Genomic DNA, 17,307 nt, shown 5'->3' with positions numbered 1-17,307 from the left:
CTAATAATTATGGTGAAACTCTTTTCACAAACCAGGCACTTCAAGCTTAAGAACATTCCATAAAATAAACAGTGAATACCTACATTGTACATATACAAAAATGATCAAAGCATTTGTTTAGTCATGGCATTCAATCGCAAGTATGGTAATAATCAAGAAAAATATCTTAACATTTTTTAATACAAAGAAAAACCGTTTGTCATACTGATAATTTTTTCATCATTGATTTAATTTTAATTGAAAATTAATTGAAAACGTTGTTTTAACGTCTTTGTGTCGTTCGCACTTTTTTTTACCAACGAGACGGCATTGAAAAACTTCAACTTTGTTCGATGTTTGCGCCTGGATTTGAAAACAAAGGCGTTGGTTCGGAAAGCAGATGTTATTTCATCTGAACGATTCCTCCATAATCGATTCATAGAACTTTATACTCAAGGACAAAAGCACCGCACTTTTAGAGTAATAAAACAACCAAATTCACATATATTACATACATTTTATTACTTTTTTAAACGAATTTTTAAAATGTCCCGCTTTTTTCGGCTGTGTCCCGCTTTTTTCTCTCAAAATGTCCCGCTTTTTTTGAAAACCATCTGGCAAGCCTATCTTATTCATATTTCTGTTATCAATATAATTCAAAAATAACCTTGTAGGCAAAATGGGTTAAAAAATGTTATGTAAATTCTTTACTTTCAGTATTTTTTTTCAATTGTCCGCAAAGTGTCATACCATCATTAGCATCAGAACTAAATTTATTTTTTTAGACAATAAATGCTATATGGACATCAAATATGGAAGTATTTTTGCAAATCTTTCAATTTCTTTTTATTCGATTGATAAAATACCAATCCTTGTCACATCTAGCTAGGCGTCATTTATTTCCACGTGCTGTAAACAATTAAGCAAGAAAAAACATATCTAGGTTGCATATCGCCCCCACGTGCATAAGAAATATAGGTACGTGTTTGAGCAACAGGCGCCTAATTGTTAAATTTTTCCAACGATCAATGAACAGAATGCTTTGGTTACAATCCACTTGCGACGACGTTTGCTTGACCATAGAGACGAAAAACAAACCCCTCGGCCCTCAAAGAAAAGAAAATCTCTAAAAATGGATGCCATGACTTTTCAATTTCAGATTTTGGCAAAAATAATGTACCTATATGTTATATTCGATCGACAAAATGTCAATATGGATCACATCTAGACGACATTCATAACCATGTGCTGTACAAATGAGCTAGGAATCAAGAAGAAAAAAAATCACATCAAGGCTTCATATCGCCACCCCTTGCATTGAAAATATGCTTGGTTGAGAAATACGCGCCAAAATAATCCCACTGATCAGTATGCTATGCCATGGTAACTATCCTCTCGCGACGTTGGCTCGCGACGCCTCGACTATGGAGACGAAAAACAAACCGCCCAAAGGAAAAAAAAATCGAGAAATGGACGTCATGACTTTAATTTGTTTCGAAAAACTACAAATTTTGTATGGGAGACCCCGCTTCCTTAAATCGGATGGGGTTTTAACTATTATAGAAACCATCTCCGGCCCCAAAAACCCTCAGATGCCAAGTTTCACGATGATCCGTTCAGTAGTTTCCGAGTCTATAGGGAACAGACAGACAGACAAACATTCATTTTTATATATATAAGTATAATTCAGTCTGAAAAAACTTTTCAAACTTTTTTATTGCATTATGATCACATTAAGCCTAGAGTCAAAAAAGGTTAACAAAACTAGAACTCGTGTATGGCTATTCAAACAATTATGAATTTTGTTACTCAATATTTTTGCATAAAAAAACAGTTATTTTCTCTGAAAAAAAAGTTTTTTCAATTTTTTTATAAAATTTAATATATCATTGAATTATATGACTTCAAATCCACAATCCAACTGTTACACGAGGTATGAAAAATTATCTGTCTATGGAAATAGATAACTCGTCGAGTATTTTGAGTCATAATTTATACGCAACGCAATAAAGGTAAAACATCTTTTATCAATAAGTCAAGCGTATTGGCTTATCGATCAACCGTTTAACCATCCTAAGGATTTGTCATCCGAAGTTAGTTTGTTCTCAACCTTGGATCGAAAGAAACAAACTGCTTCTGACTGGCTTGATTAATATTGTGCAACATTTCTAGACGCTAACGCTAAATTTTCAATATAAACAGAATTTTCGGTTAAAGTTCTAAAAATTCGGTCTTAAATTTTTTTAACGTTCTGTATACGAACATCTGAAATGAAAAAAAAACCTTCTAACATTTATAAGTTTTAATTTTTTTAATCCTGAGTGTTAAGAAATCAAAAACAAACCATAAATCAAAAATTCGATTTTTCACAGGTTTTATTTTTATCTTTTTGATCATACCATTTAGAATGTAAAGCGATACTTTAGTGAACAACTGAAACATATTCAAAGGGTAACGTTCCGAATGCGACTTCATGAATCATCGCTTGTAAAAAAAAACAAATAAATCGGAAATGTGAGGTTTTCTAGATTAGAAAAGTGCGCCCCAAACAGCAGGCAAACCGAATTTGCTGCCGTTAGCTTGTTCAGCCAGGAATTACAAAACATATTTATTCAAGTACCTACATACTCTACAAAATGTGATAACAGCAACGTAAAGCTTATAAAAGTAAATATTACGAAAGTATGCGATTGAATTAACATGACACTGTTGGAAACTTTGATTTTATTTTGAGTGATATTTCTACCGAAAGCTAGAAATCGTAACACCGTAAATCACCTTTAAATTTTTTCAGTTCGTCATATTTAGAGATTTTTTCGATTTTGCCATTCTATCGCAATTATGAATTTGTACGCTTTCACAAGGCTTACTCATATTGTGTTCTCTTTGTAAATTGAATATGTAAACTCAAGACTTGACAGAATATTTTTCATTATCAACTGGGCTCAATTTCTTGAATTTTGAATTCTGACTCCATATGGGGTGTCCCATTATGTCTAAGCGCGATTTTGATACAACCCCAAAAATACCGTGCACAAATGTTGTATGTACTATCCCCAATATTTCGCTGAGTCAGTTGCCAAAAATGGAGGAGAGGAAAGCAGTATTGTGGACAAAAATATCTGATCGAAAAACCGGGTCCGGTGGACAAAACTTTGGACCGTTAGAAAATAGCCTCAGTTCAGTATGTGGCCAAAACTTGAATCCCCTCTCAGGACTGTACATCGTACAAAGGTAAGATTGGGTCTAAAGACATATAAGAAGAAGCCGAAGCCAAGTCAAAATATGAGCTGATTCTGTCAAACCGAAAGTCCGTTAATTATATTATATTCACAGGTTGTGCAGAATCTCATGGCCGGGGTTAAGTGCAGTAAGTGTCGTCGTCGATGATATGTCGTCATATGATCAACTGCTGTGTGGAAAATCTGTGTTCGTTATCATCGACGACGACACTAACTGCACTTAACTCCGGCCAGAAGATTATTGGGACGTTGTGGGCTTTCAGGAGAGGAAGTAGCCGTCTCTTTTTTTCCTGTTGGGGAGAGAGTCCACTGCAACCATTATGTTGATCTATTGTGGTTTACCCTGCTTTATTATTTGCTATGCTACTTGACACCCATGCCCTATTGGTTTAAGTTGCGGTTGTTTATCGGAAGCACTACGAGCATACACGCTCATTTTCTTCTAACTATTTTTGAATGAAAAATAACCATTTTCTGTGTTTTTCTGCAAAACTGCCAAAATGGTTATTTTTCAACAATATTTTATGGTACAATTTTAACCAAATTACTAGTTTTCGGGTATTAACCGAAAAAAGGATAAAAATTTAACCTCAATCGAAAAAAAAACGGAAAAACATTGTACATTTTCGCCATCGTGCGGTCGTAGCTGCAGTAGAATTTTTCAACAGCAAATTCCGGATTCAACGTGAAGACCAAACTTCTGCATCCATTAACGCACAAGGTAAGTTTTATTTACTAATACTCATCCTTTTTAATGACATTGAACTTTAAAAATCTAAATTCTTTGCAGGAACCGTATTTTCTTCGGAATTTATCGTCCCGTCCTTCCTCGCCAAGGATAAATGGATTGATGCTCTTTTTCGTATGCAGAACAACGAAATGCTGCAAAAAAAAATTCAAAAACCCCTCATCCGGGTGGAACAGCACCGGGAAGCACCATTATTCAATCACCTGCTTATGTTTACCGGATGACGATAAGTGTCTTTATGTGGCCAACCAGCAATGGTATCGTCGTACGATTGGATCTTAAGAAAAAGCAAAAGTGTCCACCGATTAATGGCAATTTCCTATCATTTGAAATATCTGGTAGTGTCGGATGGTATAGCAACGGAACCAAAGTTTTGAACGGAACCACACTGGAACCCGCGAACACACTGAGTGGCCCTTCGGAATCGATCACTGGAGTTGTTTTTCAGAAGAATACCCATCAGTTGTATTCCTGCAGCGAATTTCGGAATCACTGTAAGTTAGATTTGCTTCCAAAAAACATTTAGATTAATAGAGATTTTTAAATTTTAGGCTATGGTCACGACGGTCACGGCAATCGATGTACTTTTGAGGGAACGTGCTCCACATCTGGAAATTACTTGAAGAAACGCAGCTCGTTTGCAACTGTCTCCCGACAACGGATAGCATCGAGTGCGTTCAATTGACTGGCGAAGAGGACTTCCTTACCTGTGGAACTGATGGGCCCCTGTCGTTGTAGAGTTCCGATAAAAAGAGGCCCCTGTACACGGTTGGATTGGCTGGCCACATCCGCCAGTAAAACCATTCGAAAATGAAAAAAGCCATTCCGAAAAGTTCTATCGGAGCAGAATCGGCAAACAAAGTTTTGCTGGGAAATCTCATTGTAGATTACCGGAAAGCGGAGCGGGACCAGAGGAACCAGAGTAAACATGCATGTTAAACAAACAAGAAATCTATATATATAAAAAGCAATTTCTGTGGGTTTGTTTGTTTGTTTGTTTGTTTGTCCTCTATAGGCTCAGCCATCTTAAGAGCTAGAGGGCTGAAATTTGGCATGGATACTCATTAGGACCAGGAATGATGAAAAATGTTTTCAGATTTTTGGATGACCCCTTCTAAAGGGGGTCGTCCATACAAGACAAATATTGTTTTCACGATATTGACGTTATTTTTCGTCGGATTGTGACAAAAATTTGCACATAGGGCTTTTGAGAGATGAGGAATTGATTCCAGGTATTGAATTTTGTATCAGGGGTCGGCAAAAGGGGTCATCAATATGAACTGTTCAGTGTTTTTACTATATTGACGTTATTATGCATTGGATTGATATGAAAATTTGTATATGGGTGTTTTGAAGGACGAGCAATCGATTCCAAATATTAAATTCAGAGTCAGGGGTCGTGCAAAGGGGTCGTTCATATCAACTTTTGAATGTTTTTACTATATTGGCGTTATTATGCATTGGATTGAGATGAAAATTTGCAGACGAGGATTTAAAGAAACAGACAATCGATTCCAGTTATCAAATTTTGTAGAAGGGGTCGGCCAAAGGGGTCGTTCATATCAACTGATCAATGTTTTTGCGATATTGGTGTATTATAGAATTGTTTTTGATGAAAATTTGCATAAGAGTATTTTGAGGAACGATCAATCGATTCCAGGTTTCAAATTCAGGATCAAAGGTCGGCCAAAAGGGTCGTCCATATTAACACTGTTTTGCGATATTAATGCTTAAAGGAACGTTTCAAGGAACGAGTAATTGATTTCAGGAGTCAAATTTTAATTCAGAAGTCGGTGAAAGGGGTCGTCCATATAAACTGTTCAATGTTTTTGCGGTATTGACGTTATTTGGATAGAGATGAAAATTTCCACATAGAAGTTTTGTAGGACGCTCCATTGTTTCAGATTTCAAATCTCGAGTCAGGGGTCGGCAAAAATGGTCTTCCATATTATCTTTTCACTGTTTTTGCTATATTGGGGGTAATTCTGCAAGTCGAGTGACGTGACTCACAAAGTTCCACTTCTTCATCCTTACTTCAGGAAATGTTTTAGAGAAGAAACATTAGTATAAATGAGCTCCTAAAATCGATCACAGGACATTTGAGCTGAAACTTCTAGCCTAGAGTGGTTTCTGGAGTCGGCAAAACGATGTGAAATTTTGCACATCACGTCACGTGAATCTCAGAATAAGCCCCATTGTCTTGATTATACATCGGATTATAATGAAAATTTGCACATGCGAGTTTTACAGCACATGTTATTGATTGTACGTGCCAAATTTTGACAAGGAATCAGAAAAAGGGTTCGTCTTAATACTTTCGATTTTTTTTTGCAATAATTACGTTGTTAGGCATCACATTGAGGCAAAATTGTAAGCACGAGAGTTTTGCAGGACGAGGAATCGATTCCTGATAACAAACTTTCTATTAGACGACAGAAAAAGGGGTCGTCCACATTTACTGTTTAATGTTTTTGCAATAATTGTTTTATTATGCATGAGATCCAGACAAAAATTCATTTACAGGTGTTTTACAAAACGGACAAGTGATTTATGAATTAAAATTTTTAATCAAACGACAGAAAAGGGGTAGTTAATATTACCTTTAGAATATTTTAGACATAATTTCGTTGCTATGCATCCGAAAAAAACAAATTCGTACATGGGTATTCTTTTCGACGGTCAATCAATTTCTTATTTTAAATTTCCATTTGGTTGCTGGCAAATTATGTTTAGTATTTTAAGCAATTCTTTAATGAAAATTCGTCCCAATTACCATTCAAATACAAAATCATCAGCTTTAAAGTGCGAAACGAAGTTCGTACGGGATCAGCTAGTACAATATAAAAAAATGAAAACTCGTATTTTTCTGTATTTTTATGTACAATTTTGAAAATTTCCACATTTGCAATTCTGCTTTCCGAATTACGGTTCAAAAATAACCATTTTCCTACTTCTTGGGTGCTGTCTCTTACGATTGAAAAATAACCATATTTGAACTTCTCCCCTAGAAGTCATTTTATGACTTCTCATGGAGAACTCATAAAATGACATTTCCCGGGAAAAGGTCAAAAATGGTTATTTTTGAATCGTAAATGGTTTAATCATTTCTAGCGTGTACACATAACTAGGTAGTATCTCCAAGTGCAATCTAATAGTGTATTTGTTTATGCCGAGTGTTGCACTAGTGTTGCCCTAGTGCACCACTAGGTGCTGTCAAACTGTTTGTTTATTCGGACGGTGTTGCACTGGTTTTGACCTGGTGGAGTGCTGCTTACGGACGGTGGCCCACCGATAATTTTGCCAGTGTTGCGAGAGAGCGTGTGAGTGAGCGAGGTAGCAATACACTGGCGACGATTTGTGTTTGTTTTTATCGGGTACGGTGGAACACTCCACGAGTGGAGAAAACAAATATAGTATAAGTTCCCTTGAAAAGATCCATCCACATTGCATGTGCTGCATTATTGAGGCGTACAATTCCAAAGTATACACGGCTATCACTAATGCTAAAACCGCCAACCTTCATCATACTATGTGTGCCAGGTTATGTCACGACCGGGATTCGATCTCATGATCGTTGGCTTAGAAGACAAGGTTCCCAGACAACCAGAAGTCGTATTTTCTTTTACAGATTACATCGTATAGAATGTTATTTATACTCATTTTCGTATATCTGCACCTACAATGTGCGGTCCATGCATATTCTTTATCGTATTTAAAAGCATTGCATGATTTTATTACGACAAAAAGAGAGACTCGTATTTATGTACATATGAACTCGACCTTTGTGTACGACAATTCGCAAAAAATCCATGAAACGACCGATATACGGTGATCAGCCGTGACTGAGAGATTTTGTCGTGCTATGCATAAAATAATTCGAAATAAAAAACGTATATGACTGCATTAATTCGTAATAATGTGCATGCAATCGTATACCTTTGCAAATTAATTCGCATGTCTGATTTTCGTAAAACGTATTTGCTGGCAATCGTAAAAGAATACAAAAAAGTTCAATAAAATCGTTTATGATAATGCAACATCGATGATTGGAATCGTATTAAAGGAGGCTTCGAAATGTTGGTCTATTTTTAGATCATCGATGTCGTGTTCTACGATTCAAATGATTTAAGTTATAGAAATATACGATTTGCTTTTGGTTTAATGCCTTTGAAGCAAATTCCCTTGATTTTATATATTCCAGATAGCGTTGAGGAACCATCATGAGCTGAAGATCGTATGGTCAGGGGATCAAGTCCAGGTACTAACAATAACTTCATGAACATTGAAAAAAAAAATCAGCAATCAGGGAAATAATTAATTTGTACGATATAAACTTGAATTTGACAGCAAAAAACGCGTTTCTTTGAAATAATCTTATTTTTATTATTTTTGGGAATGAATAAACCAATTGGTTTAAAGTACAAAAAAAAAATTAATCTTATTTTTATTCAACTGACGGAAAATGAGAGCCCTGCACTCAAGTCGCAAAAGACGACCAAATAAGTCGTCAAACTTTCTATATTGTTACGAAAAATGTCGTATATTACAACCTCAATCATCTATATGATGATGTAAATTGTCATAGTATATTCCAAAAAGAATCAGGGTAGTCGTGAATGATGCGCATGACAAGTCGTGCAAATCGTAATTTAATACAATCCAAATCAAGAATATGTTTGCTAATGTACCTATATGGCCTCCAAAATGATACGTATATACTGGTTTTGCTACATTATATACGATATGTTTACACGTATATTTGCACGTATATTTGCGTTGCAAATTCGAAATACCCACCAAATGGTTGTCTGGGTTGCTATCCTCTAGGCCACGATCTGCTGGCCAAGTAGCCGCTTCTGGAGGCACTTTTGCATGTACGTACACCTGTCCGTTTATCATGTCCTGGGTCACGAAAGGTGCACTACGCTTCCCGCACGTGCAGATGGCTTGCCAAACAAGGAATTTATTCGCAAATTTGGACATCTTCTGAGTGCGGCTGCGGACATGCTCCAGAACGCTGAACTTGTCCTTGGCCGTAAAAAAACAGGTTACCGTTGACCTGTTTGAAGTCGGCCTTCATCGTCCATGATGCAGTATTCAACTTTCGTCAGCATGTTGAGGTACAACTTCCTCGAATCGCTTAATCACTCGCGAAACCGTGGAATTTGCGATTTTCAACGTTTCAGCGATGGAACGATGCGAGAGATCCTTGTTCTCGTGATGAATGCGCAATATTTTATCAAGCACAAGCTGTTCTTTTGACTCCATTTTAGCGAGTTTTAATCACAGGCTTTTAAAACTTGCCGGATGTAAACAATGCACTATGAACTAAATCCACCCAAATTTTTTATTAAATTCTACCCAACGGATTAAAAGTTAGCAATTTCTTAGTGTGGCAATTTTATCGTAGACACCCTTTACAGCTGTTTACGTCCAAGAGAGCCTGAACCGTCGCATGCTGCCCATGATCCGCAAGCGTAATTAGGGGCCGTTCACATACAACGTGGACAACTTAGGTGGGGGGAGGGGGGTATAGAAATATCCACGCTTGTCCACGGAGAGGGGGGTAGGGGTTTGCGTCATGTCCACGTGGACATACTTACTTTCAAAATATCCTCTAAAGGTGAATAGATATTGAGATGTTCAAATCAAAATCTTGAATACTTGGCATACCTTTCCAGTTTAAGTTTAAACAATATGTAGCAAGTGGTAAATATGATAATTAAGAAATTTAAAATTTTTAAACGGCAAAAGGACCAAAAGTGGTGTTTTCTAACTGTCAAATGATAGGTATTTAAAATAAAAACTTTTTCAAATGTGTCCACGTGGACATTCGGGGAGGGGGGTAGGGGTTTACCAAATGTCCACGCTTGTCCACGGAGGGGGAGGAGGGGGTCCAAAATCTCATTTTTCTGTCCACGTGGTATCTGAACGGCCCCTTACTAGGTTCTATTTAAGCTGGATTTGGCATCGATTTACTGCTCAAAAGACACAATACCTTGGTACAAGTCCAACAAAGTCCAGATCGTGCCTAAGGAGATGAATCCGCCAACCTGTCCTTAAACGAGATCGATTGACATTTTGGGACCCTTACCAAATCGTATTTGCGAAAATTTGTGAAACCTGGAGATTCGAACAAAAGACTGAAAAAAGTGGTTAAAATCATAAAAGAGAACAAAAATTTAATTTGCTTATAAAATTGTGTTTAAACTGTTGATTTCAAATCGTTATTTGATACAATGGGACACATTATATTCCCCTTTACTTCTGATTTGAGAAGTGCTTTTGTGCTAATTCAGAATTTTAAAATAGTACTGCGTCGGCCGGGAATCGAACCCGGATCAACTGCTTGGAAGGCAACTATGCTGACCATTACACCACCGACGCTCCTGACGGAAGTTTATTCGAGGCGCTAACTAACATTAATAATATTTAAAAATTGTCTTCGGTCCTTCGTTTAAAAAATATCACTCATACCAAATATCAATTTTGATCATATAAATGCTACAATTATCCACATTTCAAACGGAAATAATTCGTTTAACAATATAATTTAGCTCTATCACTCCGTAAGAATCGATCCTAATGTTTGCGCTGAGATTTGCGCACCTCTCATAAAAATCTCCAACCAATAATAATGCGCTTGGTTGTTTATGAAGGGCCGGCTTTTTTCTTTCAGCTGGGCAGCATTAATCATTACCACCGGTAGCTAGTTACCTATCCAGTATGTATATACGATCGATTGTCTAGCAGTTTGTTGGTTGGATGGAACTTGCCGGCTTCTGATCGCTGGAAACCACCATGCACGTGTGCTAAATAAATCCGGAAGTAACACCCTCTGCTAACTAACCACGTGCAGACAGAGACCGACATACAAAAGTCATCGGGGAGCGTCATCCGATACAATCGGATGGTTGATGAGTACCTATATGAATCCGGTATTGAACCCGATGATGCTAATAGGTTATGCTGGCTAAACTTGAAGTAGATACCCAAGTTAAATCGCAAATTTAGTTAAAAGTCTTAATAAGGCACCTAGCTCATAAATTAAACTCGATATATGTTTCTGATGGAACTCAGGAAACAAAATAAAACTAAAAATTAACATAAGAAACATGGCTTCGTTCTAATTCAAACATTCTAAACACCAACACATTGAACACAGTGCAAGATTTCTATGTTGAATTAAAGCAGCTGATCCGGTTCCGATTTCCGGTCGTCGCGGTTTATGAATAACTTTTTGAAAAATCACCTTGTTTTAGAAGAAAACCACACTTATGATGTAAATTTTGAAAGGTAACTCACTATAACTCGCACTGTTTCTTTCAAATAATTTATAGAACCAGGTTTTAAACAAACCCAACGTTTCAGTTGTTTTCTTTAACTTTTTCAAGGACGATTTTTTTACAATACTGCATTATTTGTCTAATCTTTAGCCTTTAACTGCATAAAATTGTGTTCAATTGGATGGATTTGAGAATCAGAATTCAAAAGACAGTTCCAGTAGCGCTGTGCTGGATTGTGATAAGGAAAACTTTCAAAATAATAAATAGAGAAGTACCCATTATTCTAAATTATTGCCTGCGTCGGCCGGGAATCGAACCCGGATCAACTGCTTGGAAGGCAACTATGCTGACCATTACACCACCGACGCTCTTGGGATCCCTTCGAGATGGTACTTGATTAAACGGAACCGAAATGGTTTCAAGTTTGCAGGTATCTGTTTAAAAGGACCAAGGACTCTAGGACGTCGTAAGTGCATTAAAGACAGATTCGCAATAATAGTAGCACAGTATTCTTAGATGTACTAGCTACCAGTGATTGAAATCCTCACCAATTTTCTCATCAGAGGTATTCAAAATACACACTTTGAGGCCTCGCATAGCTATACAGGAGAAGATACATATACATTCATTCAAACCTCCCCCATGAGGAGGATCTGCTCTGAGAGACACTATTCGTTTGCTGCCCCGAACGAACTCTCTCAACGTTCGGTTGCTACATGATGCATGAAGAAGACGAGGCACACATACTCATTTACGTAATTGAATTTGATGGACTCAAGCCGATAGCTGTAGTTGAGGAGAACATCTTCAACCTCGCCGCAAAGGTTGAGGCAACAACGACAACAACCGAACTTATTGCATTGCATAGGCCCGCAACGTATGGAGGAAGAAGGGGGGAAAAAGAAACGAAAACACTAGCTGCCTGCGTGCGGTTGCTGTGCAATAATAGCAATAGCAGAAAAACCTCGGGTATTCGATCCAGGCACAAACGAGGAGACTCGGGTTTGCTGTGCCTTTTGAATTCGGTTCCCTCAAGAATGTAACAGGAGATGAGTGAGAGCCATTCGTTTTGTTTTTTGGATTCGCTGCCTCGAATGTATATTGCTTCGTGAAGGCGGGCCATGTTGAGAGCGTATGCATCATCGGTTTTGTCGTTTTTGCTGCCTCAAAGCAACCTTTGCTTCCGAGTAAAGCGTTGAGCGAGAGATGGTTGATCAACTCATGCTCAGCAAAATTCAATCACTGCTAGCTACCTAACCCTATCTAAGGGTCCGGTGCCGATTGACCGACGCATAGGGCTGAGATAAAAGATCTCCATTGCTGGCGATCCGGAGCCAGCGAATTCACTTGCTGCCAGCCAAGGTTCTCGTCAACTGTGCGGATTTCAGCGGCTAGACTTCGCCGCCACGAGCTTCTGGGCTTGCCTCTTCTTCGATGCCCATCTGGATTCCAGTCAAGCGCCTCTCTGCAAATCTCGTTTTCATCTCTTCGCAGCATGTGCCCAACCCATCTCCACTTACGTTCCCGAATCTTGATCTCCAGCGCCTTTTGATGACACCAGCGATGTAGTTCAACGTTTGAGATCCAGTTGCCAGGCTACCAAGCGCGGATGATGATCCGCAGGCAGCAATTCACAAAAACTTGCAGTTTTCGCGTCGTCACCGCATATGTGCACCAGATTTCGCACCCGTACAACAATCAGACGGCGGCAACGCTATTCAAACCGTATGGAGCACATCTCTCAGATTTCCCCTTTGTTTCCCCTCGTTTTGACAGATTTAAGCTTTTTTCCTCAGATTTGAGCTTTCGTCTCCTATGCTCTTGAGGCAAAAAAAGCTTAAATCTGAGGAAAAAAAGCTTAAAAACGAGATTCACGACCACTTATTTAAAAGATGTTGGTCACACGATACATAGACAAATCGTGTAACGTTGCAGCCATCTGACAACAATACGGATTTGACGTTTGAGTGTGAGGATTTTAGTTCGTAGAAAGATCTGGCGTGAGCGCCAGATGTTTCGGAGATTCGCAAACGCAAATCGGGCTTTTCCTATCCGGGTTTCGATGTCTTTTTGGTACCACCATCAGGCGTAATCAGGCTACCAAGATACTGGAAGCACTCCACTTTCTCAACCTGTTGTCCAGCTACCACGAAATTGGGACGATTTGCTGTGTTGATTTCCATCGACTTGGTCTTTTCGACATTGATTTTGACACTTGCTGCATTGGAGCTTTCGGTGAGGTCGTCAAGTTTGCTATGCATGCCTTGTTGTCTTTGGGCGAGCAAAACAATATCGTCTGCCAGGTCAAGGTCGTTCAGCTGCTCCATTGTCGAAGGATTCCACGGCAATCCTCGGTTTGGTCATCAGTCAATCGATCCAGTCAAGATCTCATCCATTACGAAAGAAAGAGTAGCGGTGATAAGATACATCCTTGTCTCACTTCAGCAGTTACCGGGGTTGAATCAGACAAGACACCGTCGGGCAAGACCTTGCACGAAAATGCCTCGTACTGTGCTTCGATGAGATGGACTAGTTTCTCTGGAACTCCTCGTCGCCTTAGAGCCGCCCAAATGTTTTCATGGTTAAGTCGGTCGAATGCGTTTTCGAAATCAACGAACTCCAGCAGAAGAGAGTTCTGAAATTCGTTGATTTGTTCCAGTATTATTCGTAGCGTTGTGATGTGGTCCACACATGATCGTCCGGATCGGAATTTAGCCATCGGAGTGTAGCGTCGATTTTCTCCTGGATTTTGTTCAGGATCACCTTGCAGAATACTTTGAAAGTTGTACAGATCAAAGTTATTCCACGCCAGTTACCGCACTCTGTCAGGTCTCCTTTCTTCGGGACCTTTACAAGGATATCCTGCATTCAGTCGGCCGAGAATGTTGCGGTATACCAGATGTATGCGAAAAGACGGTGCAACATTTGTGCTGACAAGGCAGGATCGGCTTTGAGCATCTCAGCAGGAGAGCAATCTATTCCAGGCGCTTTGTTGGACTCCATGTCTTTGATTGCAGCTTCTATTTCAGTCAGCGAGGGCGCCTCCGAGTTGACGCCATTAATGCGACTTACTGTTGAAGCTTTGAGCTGCGGGTTCTGTTGGCCATCGCTCTTTATGAATTGGAAGAGTTGTTCAAAATGCTCAGTCCAACTCTTGAGCTGATCTGTTCGATCTGTCAACAGCTGACCTATTCGGTCTTTCAGTGGCATTCTTGCATTAGTCCTTGCACAACTAAGGATTCGAGAAATGTCATAAGATAATCGGATATATCCAATGGCGGCGGACCTTTCTCCCTCTTCGGCTAGGGAGTTTGTGCAGGCTCTCTTGTCTCGTCTATAAGCTCGTTGAACTGCCTTTTCCAGCTCCGCATATCGTAAGCGGGCGGCTGCTTTGGCTTTGGCACAGACTTTACCGAGAGTACCATGGCTCGTCGTGATAAAGGCATTCTTGAGGCTACACCACTGTTTTTCGACTGTTCTAGCTGTTCAAAGTATGCCCTTTTCACCTCTGGATGCTCCATCCGGCGAATGTCGTATCGACTACCGACCTTTTCCTCGCCCCGTTGGACACGCGCAACTCTCAGTCGTATCTCGCCAAGGACGAGGTGATGGTCAGATGCACTGTATGCGCTTCGTTTGTTGCGGACATCAAGAAGCCTCTTTCACCATTTTCGGCTGATGCAGATGTGGTCAATTTGATTTTCTGTTCGGTCATCTCGGGATACCCAAGTGACCTTATGTGCTGGTCGATGGGGGAAGAGCGATCCATCGATCATTTAATGATTTGAATGTCACCCTTCGGAATTTTCCCAACCACACTGTTTAATTAACTGTACAAGTGCTCTTTCTCCTGCAAATCGGAAACGTCATTTGGCGCATAACACTGGACCATTGTTAGGTTTCTAACCCGTGTTCTGAATCTGGCTACGATTATTCTTTCATTTATCTGTTCCCATCTAATGAGGGCCCGCAGGCCGGCTTAACAGGAAACCAACTCTTCGTTCCCGAGTAGCGTGTACTCCTCGTGTGCCAGAGTAAAGCAGTACTTGCCCGGACTCTAGCTTGAGGTGGCTAGCTTCTCTAGCAAGTTGAGCCAACTTACCTGGCTGGGCAAGGGTCAAAACATTCCAAGTTCCAATTGTATTTCGTGTTTATATGCTAAAAGCCGTGCCAAAGTTCAATTCGGTTATTTCTTGTCCCAGTTTCCGTAACAATTTAATAAATCGGGAGCAGTAGGTTGTTAGCCTAAGGTCCCTATCCCGCGATGGGGCTGCCATCTTGGATTTAGCTTTCATAAGTTCAGCCGCTCGCTACGAGACAGACGATGTTTGAGCCACTCCTGACCTGGAGAACAGACGCGTGCGGCCACCTTCTCAGTCTGCATGTGACCAAAGCATCCACCGGGGTTGGGTACCCGATCTCCACTTAGGTTACTCGCATCCCAGCCGGCACCACGGGGAGGTAGAGATAGGAGTTGTGAATAAGAGATGATATGACCACTATGGGGTATCGTGTTGTACATTATCCACCATTTGCCAGTCCATGATAAGTTTTCGGTCAAATAAAAATTTAATCGGCAGTAGAAGCAATTCTTTTCCCCCACCATAATTTTCGGTAAGACGGGTTTCTCCAGCTTTGCTCGATTAAGTGATACACATCCCTTATAAAATTACACAATGAAAAATATGTTTTTAAAATATTGCGTCGGCCGGGAATCGAACCCGGATCAACTGCTTGGAAGGCAACTATGCTGACCATTACACCACCGACGCTTGTGATAGCTCCAAAGTTTTCAACCATACCGCTGTTTATCAGGCCTAATCTATTTTAAATCTAGGCTCCAAAACTCCAAAATCGCCAAAAATAAATTGGGGATCAATTTGCAATTTTCCCCCGACTAGCTTCGACTGTCACATGCCTAAAATATGCAAAATACCCATTAAGCTTTTTTTTCAAATCGTTCGCACAAATTTTTATTGGTCAGTTCCCGCTTCCCCGAGCTGGAAAAGAATTAAAAAAAGAAAACGATGGCATTAACACTTCCCCGGCTGAAATCGATTCCTGTTATACTAATTTTGACTATATTAAGCGGTGCGTATCGGCGAGCGCGAAAACAAAGTGGAGCGCGCTCTAATACAAGTCGGCGTCGGCGTCGCTGATACAGCGAAGAAAATTAGAGGGGAGCTGTAAATTTAGGAGGATACATCATAAATCTGTTAAAATAAAAAAAAAGTAATTAAAAACAAATGTTGAATTTAACAAGAGGTTTTTATATAGAACTCTAAGGTGTCTCATATGACTATCCAAAACCGAAGATAAACAATTTTAAGTTGAAACTTGAAAATCACAAAGACGATGGGCAAGGCGAACGCAAAAAAAGTGCGTCAATCGATTCACTCTTTCTCGAAATGATGTAAATAGATGGTTTTTACACAGTAATTTTTCTTACGCTAGGTCATAAATATAACGTCCCGTGGAATCAAAGATTAGTTCGCACAATTTGATAAACAATCTACAAACTTCGCCAGATGTTTCGGGGCGAAGATTGACTCTGGAAAAGCGATACCAGAGCTGTTTGAAATGTGTACACGTACATATGTACGTACGCTCGCGTTGTAATCAAATTTAAATGAACAAAAAAGTTCAGAATTTAAATAGCATTCAGAATATAGAAATGGAAATTTAAAAATAATTATTTTAATGGCTAAAGAAATTAAACAGAATTGGGATAAAAAAACAATTCAAACTGCACTTTAAACTCTGATCTAAAATTTCAGAACGAGATAAAATAAATATAAGAATTATAAAGACATACGCTTTGATATTACGGCCCCCTTCCCTACTAACCAGTGAAACAGATACCCTCGGCACATTTAAACTTTATAAAAGTAAAAGGCCTTTAATAAACTAGTTGTAAATAAAAAAAAATACGCTTTGAACAAACCAAAAATTTTAGGGATCGTTGTATGAAACATCTTTAGAATTAAAAGAAAACTGCTGCAAAAGTTATCAAAACAACTTTAAAATTTGTTTTTCACATTTAGAATATGTT

At 39.2% G+C, this 17,307-nt stretch overlaps 1 protein-coding gene and 3 non-coding genes across 4 annotated transcripts in view; all 4 read right to left on the bottom strand.

Moving 5' to 3' along the window:
* The window catches only part of LOC129751575 (BTB/POZ domain-containing protein 2), a 90,626-nt gene that overhangs the window by 49,280 nt on the left and 24,039 nt on the right, over window positions 1-17,307 (bottom strand). The gene's annotated exons all lie outside the window — the stretch shown is intronic.
* Window positions 10,285-10,356, bottom strand: Trnag-ucc (transfer RNA glycine (anticodon UCC)). Its single transcript has one exon. It is a non-coding gene; the product is annotated as a tRNA-Gly (tRNA).
* Window positions 11,552-11,623, bottom strand: Trnag-ucc (transfer RNA glycine (anticodon UCC)). The gene has a single exon. It is a non-coding gene; the product is annotated as a tRNA-Gly (tRNA).
* Window positions 15,956-16,027, bottom strand: Trnag-ucc (transfer RNA glycine (anticodon UCC)). The gene has a single exon. It is a non-coding gene; the product is annotated as a tRNA-Gly (tRNA).

This window comes from Uranotaenia lowii, chromosome 3, assembly GCF_029784155.1.
Source record: "Uranotaenia lowii strain MFRU-FL chromosome 3, ASM2978415v1, whole genome shotgun sequence".
NCBI classification, from domain to species: Eukaryota; Metazoa; Arthropoda; class Insecta; order Diptera; family Culicidae; genus Uranotaenia; species Uranotaenia lowii.
Note: the sequence above shows the minus strand (reverse complement) of the source record. Positions and strands in the feature narration are given on the sequence as shown.